Below are 9748 nucleotides of genomic sequence, written 5' to 3' on the forward strand. Positions count from 1 at the left end.
TGATTACTCAAGCTACTAATTCCTGGGGCTGACGCTCAGCTGGGGTGCACTGCTGGCCGGTACACACGCTCCTGCCTAATGTATGTCAGGCTGGTCAGAGCCCAAGCTGCACTGATGGTTAATATTCTGAATATCACCGCTGCAAGCCGCTTGTGAGCTGCACAGAGAGCCCGCCTCCTCCTGGCCGTCATTTATTTGTGTACCGCTGGGACGAGCACAGTATCCGGGCCTCGCAACATGTGAGTAATTAAGATGCTGTGACGCCTGGAGATCCGGGGGTGGGGATTCTGAAAGGCCACCTTTCCTCTTGCAGAAGGCGTGCTCGCTGCGGCTGAGCCGGCAAGCCGAGTTGGCGCAGCCCTTCCCAGCGTGTGGCTCCGCGGACCCGCATCCGTTGGTGTGGACATCTAAGGCAGTGGACATCGCTGGTGTTCAAGAAGGGCAGTTTTGTTCCCTTTCTTAATTTCCTTTTGTTCAAATGTTACCCAAAGCACCGAACACATGAGGGAAATTATGCCCCTGAATAATTTCTTGAGTACGAGCAAGTTAGATGTCATAGAAAGCTGTAAAAACTTCTAAGCCGTCTTTGAACTGAGTTAGGAAATGGCTCCTCCGGGGGGAGGGTATAGGTCAGTGGTAAAGTGTGTGCTTAGCATGTACAAGGTCCTGGGTTCAATCACCCACCAGTACCTCCATCACAATACATAAATAAATAAAAATCTAATTACCTCCCCCTTCCAAATAAATAATAAAAAATTTTTTTAATGTGTCTTTAAAAAAACACACTATGAACTGAGTGGCTTAAACAACAAGATATTTATTCTCTAAAAAAGCAAAAAAAAAAACAAAAACAAAAAACAAAGAAATAGCTGTTTCAGGGAATTACATGATACCAGTAAAAAAAAAAATATTGAGGCCTATCTCCTCAAATACAGTCTATTTAACTTGAAATCAGTTTATTAACTTGAAATCAGAATTCCACTTCTGTTGGAAAAAATGCTTAGTTTTGGAAGAAATACTTAATATCATAATTTTCTAATCACATTTCATGTTTTGTTTTTCCAAGTCAACATTTTGGCTAAAGAGTTTAGTTTTTGATTCATAAAATTGTACTGATTGTCTGAGATTGAATGCATAAATATTTTTAACAATTGCAAATCACTTGTTAATGTGGGTTTTTTGAAGGTCATCACTTGGGGAAAAAAGTAATTATATATTCTATTTTGGTATTAAAATTTGAAATCAATAGTCCATAAGAAAAACAAAAACATTTCCACATCCTTCTTATCGCTTAAAGATCTGACTTCCATTTCAAGGATGTACGCTGTTATTCTGGCTAAGAATAAAAAGCTCAGTGCACCATTCCAGAAGTTGGTGGTTTTCCTTCCCTGAGTCACAAGTCTTATAGTATGAAAACTATTTTGAGATAGTTTCTGGAGATAATGTTTAGAATATCAATTTTTTTTATTTCATCCATAAGTATTTAAAAGTTAAAAAAAAATTTTTTTTGCCATTAAGCAAACTGTCTTATTATCTTCTAATCTTCTTAAGCATATCACCTAATAATATTGAATTTGAATTCTATTAAGAAAAAAATACATATTACCAAAGGAACTGGGCGTAAAACTGGCCCTGAAGTCCATTGGATTTCCTTACACATACTAACCTATATATTATCTGAATGTCTTTAATCTCTGTAGGAGCCAAAATTTCAAAATCAGAAAGACTCTTAGAAACCATCTTGTAATTTGCATCTTTTTACAGTCAAGGAAATTGAGTTCCATCAGAGTTAAGCAACTTGTCCTGAAACACAGAGCTGCTCGGAGGAAAACCTGAGCTGGCTCACAGTCCCGTGTTCTTTACGCCGCATTCGCTGCTTCTGCCCTGTGCAGATCAGGGCGTTGTTTAATCCAGAGAGAATCAGGTGTAACTGAAACAGCCAGCTGCATTCCTTGTGCGGTTTAATGAAGTGAGCCAACAGGGCTCAAACTCTGGCTGTGTTAGAAGTAATATTTTATTATTACAAGAAAAATGTGTAAAGTATTGAAACTGTGAATGATTATAGTAGCGTGTTTTTCATTGCAACTGATAAAAATCCCAGTTAGAACTAGCTAGGGCAAGAAAAGAGGCTGGTTTGATGTTCGGGTTCTGGGCTGTCGCACATAACTGAAGGAACAACCTCCTCACCAAATCAAGGAGGAAGCTGTCTTCAAGAACAACATGAACAGAAGGTGAATGCTGCTGGGGTACTTAACTCTCTCTCTCTCTCCACCTTCTGTGAGCCTTCACTTTGAACTTGTGGGGAAGGTGGGGTTGGGGAGAGACAGGGCAAGAATCTACTACACAAAGACCAAGAACTTTAGGGATCAGTCAAAACTAGGTTCCAGTTCAGCTTTGCAATCTTAACTTGGACATGTTATTTTATGGCTTGGAAGAGATAAAATTCTGTTCAGTAAGAACTGGCTCTCAGGGTTTTTGGGGGCGATTACATGTAATGATGTACATAAGGCACTTAGTAGCTGGTCCACAGTAGCTACTCAAAACACAGTATTGTTATGATTATCAGTTTAAGATACTATCTGATGACAAGTCTTTCTTGCCTGCTTTTCCATCATCCGCTGTTGCCTGAAAAGCCAACACACAAAAAGTGCAAAGAGCAGCTTTAATAGATTCTAAGATGCTGTCTCTTGTAAGATGGGCCATTATTTTATGGGCCACTGCAAAAGAAAAAATGCTGCCAGTTGTACTATGGCCCACTTCCTTATCACTGGAAGTTTCTACTTTACATTTCTTGAAAAAGCTTTTTTGGACTTATTTAGATGCACATGATCAAATCACTCTTGTGTGTACATAAACAGGACAGTATAACCAAAATAACTGGTTAAAGTATTCCTAAAATGACTTCACATTCTATGTCTGTCGACTGAATCATATATCAACTCAGTGTCTCTTTTTCCACATATGTCATCCTTTGTTCCAACAAAAGCATCAGTGAGGCAGCATTTCTTTAAAAAAAGATGCTCCACTAATGGTAGAATCCTAGGATTTTTTCCAAGTTGCTAATACTCATTTTGCCATTCTGCACATTTTGATGCTGCTACTTTCATGAACTCACCAGAAGTCAAGTCAAGAAAACAACCAAATGAATGCCTGTGTGAGCCACATCGGTCTTGCCTCTGCCTGGCCAATGGCCACTGGGAGGCGCCGCCTGTGGTCTAAAGCTTTTCAATTTTGGAGACGTTAAAATATTAAAAATGTGTGCATCTAAGAACTGATGTACAGATGGTAGATCGTCTACATCATCACAGGTCCCTCACTTAGCCAAAAAAGCCATCATAAAGTTATTTGAAATGAGGAGCTCATTTAGTGCATTAAAAGTATTTGAATAGCCCCCTCTTTAGTTTGTATAAAATGAGGTGTACTTGTATCAATCATTTTTTTTTTACATCAACAGACAATGGTAGGCTGAACTTTTAGGCTAAAAACAGCTTGCCCTGAGTGAAGGGATGGTTTCTTCAGTTCTGTTAGCATCCCACTCACTGAGACAAGTTGGTGCCATTTGAAGATACTTGAAACCTGCAGCTTTTTCTTGCCAGGCTTCGTTGTTATATATAAAAACCAAGCAGCAGCAAGGCTTAAAGATTTTTAAAAAGAATAATTCCCTTCAATTTTCAAGTTGAGTGTATACTTCGCTCAAATTCAGAAAAAAAGAAATCTTATGTATGAAAATATTATAAACTTACTAACTTTTCTTTTTTCCCAATACTCTTTTTTTTAAAAAAAATTGAGATATATTATGCATAAAGTAAATTCATAGTTCTTAAAGTTAAATAGCATAAACTCAAGTAAAATCACCCCAATCAAGTAATAGAATGTTTCTATTGTGACAAAAAGTTCCCTGGGCCCCTCTCCAATCATTCCCCGTGTCCCTTTCAACATAATCTATCTTTTAACTTAAGTCATGGGTCAACAACATATTGAAGTATCAGAAAATGAAAAGAGAAAAGAAAAGAAACTTCTTAGGTAATTATGAGTTACACAATGGAAAACCTGATTCTCGTAACTTCCAATTAATTACAACAGCTGCATTGTTATATATAATACTCTGTCTTCAAGTGACTATTTGATTTTTGAAATGATTACTATTAACCTGAATAGTAAATAAAATACATGCCCTACTCACACATCTAGGTGGCAATATGATATATTTCTAGCCGGCCTGGATCAGGTATCAGGTGGTGTCCCCTTTCAGTTTGGGACACAGACACTATATAGATTTACCTACCATGTGATTTCCAGACTTAGTCCAGTAATGTCAAAACTTTATATAGTACATTAGCTGTAATAATTACTTTAGAATTCATTTTTCCTTTGTTTACAAAATAGTCAAGTAAAGTGGTGACTGTGGACGGCTGCTGCTCACGTGTGAGAAGTTACTGTGAAGGAGGCGATACACTTCTCCTTTTCTCTGTTCGGAGTAACCCACTGCTTCCTTTGCCCTTTGTGCTTTCTTCACACCTCTTAATGTGACTCAGGTAAGGCCATGGGTCATCATGTTTGCTTAATGTTGATGTGTATCGACATGTTTGAGGGCGAGTAACATCTGGTGGGAATCAGAGTAGAGGTGACAAGAAAAACAAAACGCAGTCTATTTACTTTGACACTACAACCATGCATTCACTCATTTTTTATTTATTCTACAAATATTGAGTGTCTTTTGTGTGCAGGTCACTGTGCTGGGAGTTGGAGATACTTCCAAAGGTGGACTAGAAACCCTCCCCATCTCATGAAAGTCAGACTCTACTGGGGTTGCAGACACGTGAGCGATTACCATACAGCCTGACAAGTATGTAAATATGATAGACGGTGGGGAGGCAAGGAGGGGTCCTCAATCAGACTCAGAAGGAGGAGTGGGATTCAGGCCCAAAGAATGGACAAGAATTCAGTAGACAAAGAGGTGGGAAAGTATTTAACGATAAAGGAGAAGGCGCTAAGGACACAGTATTTGGTGATATGAGCCCAACGGTAGGAACCCTGGCTATGCTTCTCCTAGAATGTAATGCTCCTTTTAAAACTAATAAAGCCACCAGTGAAGAAATGACTGGCCAACCAGTGTTTCAAAGGGCAATAAGAATCACACACAGAAACAGACTCACAGACCTAGAAGACAAACTTATGGTTACCAGTGGGGGAAGGAGGTGGGAGAGGATAAATTGGGAGTTCAGGATTTGCAGATACTAACTACTATGTATAAAATAGATAAACAACAAATTTCTATGTATAGCACAGGGAACTCTATTCAAAACCTTGCAGTAACCTATAATGAAAAAGAGTATGAAAAGGAATATATGTATGTATGTGTATGACTGAAGCATTGTGCTGTGCACCAGAAATTGACACAACACTGTAAACTGACTGTACTTCAATTAAAAATAAATAAAGAAAGAAAATAAAAAAAGAAAAAAGAAAAGAATCACATAAATATAGCAGGATTTTATCTGAAACAACAACAAAGTATTCTAGCCCAGTCTTGTATTCTTAGGGAGTCTTTCTATTGTAAGGAGAGAGAGACAGAGACAGAGAGACCCTTCCAGGTGGTAACAGTGCTACAGAAGAAATTTTTTTCTGTTTTCTCAGCTTGACTTTTCTCCTCACTAAACACAGAATGAAACGAACAAGTGAAAACAACAGGGAAATACAGAGACACTACCACAAAGCGACTGTTGTTTTGATCCAGATTGTTAGAAACTGACAAACCAGTGCTTCTCTGTTCCCATTGCTGGGAAATACATCACCATCATTGTGAAATTCTTGAGATGCAAGCAGGTCATCTTGTCTACTCCCATGATTTCAACAGGCTGCCCATTACCACGTGTGTGACCTTTTAAGACCCATCTCCCTTACTTCACTACAACCACAGATTTGCTGGGACCCTGTGTAATACTTTGCATGTAGTAAGGTGCTTAATAAATGCTTGTTGAAGAATAAAATCTATGAGATCTATCTCCAGCCATCTTTTCCTGCAGCTTTCCTCCTCCCCTCTTACCCTGTGATGGAGAACCTCTAACACAATGGCCAAGCCAGGCGTCCGGGACCTTCTCTGATGGCCCTCCATGCACCTGCAGGACACTCATCACCCATCCCCGGGGAAGGGTGATGCCTCTCCCAGACTGGACTGAGAGCTCCAGGAGGGCAGTCATGTGTCTTACTCAGCCTGAGACCTCATGAAGTCACCAGCACACAGTAGCACTCCAGAATCCTGGTGAATGAGCCACTGTATGAAGAGTTTATAAATTTTACAGTGAGTTTATTTGTATGAACAAATGTTTATTGAATTCCTAATTTGCCAGCTGCTGTTTTAGATGTGGAGGATACAGGAACAAGACTGACAGGACCCCTGGCTTTGTGGCAGTTGGAATTCTAGTGGAGACAGAGAGTAGGCATGTCTGACTCTGTTTTTGATGTTCGACTGTCCACAGCTTTCAAGCCCACCCCACCCTTTTCCTTTCTGTCCTGCCTCTGAGAAAGTGAGTAAGAAAGTCTGGCACTCCCTCCCTTGTTCAGACCACAGAAACCCCAATCGTACAGAGGATAACTCCAACCTGGCCCCACCTCTTAGCCAGATGAACACCAGAGCCACTCACCCCTGCCTTCATTCAGGCCATTTTGAATTGCCCGACTCTTCCCGGAAAGCCTCAGCTTGTGAGCAGCAAACCCTCTCAGACCCTCTCGATGTCTGTGTGTCCTCCTCACTCTGGACGTCTGAACCAGTTTGGAGGGACTGGTGGGAGACTGACCCTGCTCTCTCTGTGGGGCAACCACAAGATGCATGTAAACAAACAGACAAGGAGATTTCAGGTTATGGTAAATTTTATGAGAAACATAAAATGGGACAGTGAAATGAAGCATAAGGGGTGGTGGGGGTCGAAGGACGCAGAAAGGATTATCTCTACAGAATTATGGTCACGTGACGACTTCGTCTCTTGGCCAAAACTCAGCTTGATGTGGTGGAAGCTGCCAGCCGTCTCAGTGCTGTTCCCCCACTCTCCACAATAAGGAAGGGATAATAACAATGGTGCTTCATGCCTCTTTTAGCTGCGTACATGGCCTCCCACAATAAAAATGTTATTTCCTGGTCCCCCTTTTAGCTGGGGGCAGTCATGGGACTAAATTCTAGCCGACGGGGCGTGCCTGAGTCCCACTCTCCTGACCACATGTAGACTTGGTGGCTGGGGCTCCAGTGGCCACCCTGGACCACACACAAACCTGGGGACCTGGGATGTGCAGAGCGGAGCTGCAGAAGAGACGGGGTTGGGAGTCTTACACGGAGGAGCCCCACGGCTCTGCCTGCCTCCCTCTACTTGAGCATCTAAGAGAAAACCACCTGTGTCTTGTTAAAGACACTGAAGTTTTCGGTTCTGTGCTTTTCTTACCTGAACAAACCCTCAGTCATGCGCTTGCTAAACTTAACACTTCAGAACCCGTCATCTTCTCTCTTAATGTCTTTTACCAACTCTGTTCTCTCTACTTAGCCCCGGTTCTTTTCTTCTTTTCTCTTCCCTCCTAATTTTCCCTTTATTGATTATGCAAAATTAAAATACCCTGATATATTATCTACTGAAAACATTTTACAAATTAACTTACTATAGAGAATATAAAATATACAAAAGCAGACAGAATAAATGCCAAATCCTTCAGTACCCACAACTCTGCCTCTCCAGTGATTAACCTGTGGTCCACTTCCCCATCCACACCCCAGCTTCTTCCCCCTTCCTGCATGATTTTGAAGCAAACCTCAGACCTCCTATTATTACTGAATAAAGTTTCATGACTCTCTGTTGTGTAAAAAGCAGATAATCAATTTCCTTCTAGAAACTAAGCCAAATTCCTAACTCATGGTTTCCTTCACTTCATAAAAATCATCTTTTTGTGGGGAGGGTATAGCTTAAGGGTAGAGTACGTGTTCAGCATGCACAAGGTCCTGGGTTCAATCTTCAGTATCTCCACTATAAACAAACAAACAAACAAACAAACAAACAAATAAACCTACCCCCCCCAAAAAACCTAAAAGTTTAAGAAACCATCCTTCTCAATCACCTTCTGAAGCGTTCATCTTTCTGTCTCCCCTCTTTGCCCCTCCCGCTTCCTCCTTTTCTCCCCTTCTCTCTCCCCTTTCCCCTTTCCCCTTCCTCTGTCTGAATCTAATGCATCTTCTGCCTGTTGGACCCTCACTCCTTTTTCCCTTAAGGAAATCACAACTGTGATTCTCTGACATACTCTCTTTTTCAATTTTCAATCACTGAGAATCCATTTTGCCACAATGGCGGCATTTACTCATTTATAATCTCTTTATGAGTTTGGAGAAAAGGATTTTTATAAAATTCGCACAGACCCTAACTGCCCTCTCAGGTAATAAAAACTGGTTAGACTAGTGACACACACTGGAAAAATACCATGAATAAAAAGAATCCACTTACAGTAGTAACCAAAATTAAGTGTTGAGTGTTATTTTGACCAGAAAATCTCTAAAACTTTACTGATAGTGAAGACTTGTTTTTATAACACTGATAAGGCGTTGGATTTTTATGTCAGTGGCCCTGGGCCATGTGGCTGTTTTCTCACAAAGCAAGCTGGAACTGTTTTGCTGTCACTCGTGGGTGAGAACTGAGCACGTTTCTCACGGGCAGAATGAACCACTTTTTTGGAGGGAGTACGGATTACTTGGACAAGGTAGAGGCAGATCTTTCCACAACATGATAACGACTGCAGAGTCAGTATCAAATTCTCACACATTTTATTTATGTTACCTGGGTGAAAAATAAATCTATGACCCACATACAGTAACAGAACAAAAAGAACTATGACCAGTCAGCACCCCTGACTTCACATACTTTTGGAAACCCACCACGTTCCTAAGCATGTTTCTCCTCCGGGAAGTTGTGGGAGGGACACGCTACCCAGAGCCCCGTTGCCTCCACCTGTACACGATAGTGACCTTCACACCAGGAAAATGACAGGATACGTGACAATTCCTGTAGCCTCAGCGTGATCAAAGAATGGTACCTGTTGCGCGTTGGGTTTACCTGTGTAGACCCATGAGGACCGACGCAAGCAAGAGCTTGCTGCTTTTAACGCTCACCTTGCGGAGCCAGGCCAAGGTCAGCCGGCGCCCGAGAACACTTATGAAGTGAGCAAACACAAAACCAGCAGCACGGCTTACTGGAGTTCAGGTTCATTTAGCAAGCTGGCATTTAATGCCTCTTTTGTCCTGCACTCTTAGTGGTTCCTGAAAGCATCTTTACTTGTCTCATAGTGTTAATACGATCATTTTCCTTATCGCCAGCCCCTCTCACTTCAGAATTAGGATTCTCAGCTTTTTTGACACAATGCTAACACTTAACTTCTCTTAATGCTCTTAAAATTGTATGTTCTCGCTTCTATGCCCAATTCTATGATGTCTGACCTAAAATTTCAGACACAGAGTTGATCTGTATCTGTCTACATACTACTCATGATAAAGTGAGTAGAAGTGTTTCCCCAATAAGTTAAAAGAACTATCTCCCAGGTTAGTGGTTTTAACTGGAGGTGAGAGATTGAAAGCTGCTCCTTTGGCCTTGGAAAAGCAACTATTTTGAAAAGCTGCAGGTATAAATGACACCGTTCTAGGAAACCGTGCACTGCTCGGGGCAGGGGAGTGGAGAGAGAGAAGGGGACCCGTGCTCTGACTAGACATTCATCCACATTTAAA

General features: G+C 41.1%; 1 long non-coding RNA gene across 2 annotated transcripts; it reads left to right on the plus strand.

Annotated features, from left to right (window-relative positions):
* Positions 1–1553: 1553 nt before the first annotated feature.
* On the plus strand, positions 1554–5977 carry LOC116154695 (uncharacterized). Of its 2 annotated transcripts, XR_010382185.1 has the most exons (4): positions 1554–2231; positions 4387–4535; positions 4728–4846; positions 5638–5977. It is a non-coding gene; the product is annotated as an uncharacterized LOC116154695 (long non-coding RNA). The 2 variants fall into 2 exon arrangements; XR_004138634.2 differs by lacking the exon at positions 1554–2231 and having other exon boundaries at positions 3717–4535.
* Positions 5978–9748: the final 3771 nt, after the last annotated feature.

This window comes from Camelus dromedarius, chromosome 9 (genome assembly GCF_036321535.1).
Source record: "Camelus dromedarius isolate mCamDro1 chromosome 9, mCamDro1.pat, whole genome shotgun sequence".
Lineage (NCBI taxonomy): Eukaryota > Metazoa > Chordata > Mammalia > Artiodactyla > Camelidae > Camelus > Camelus dromedarius.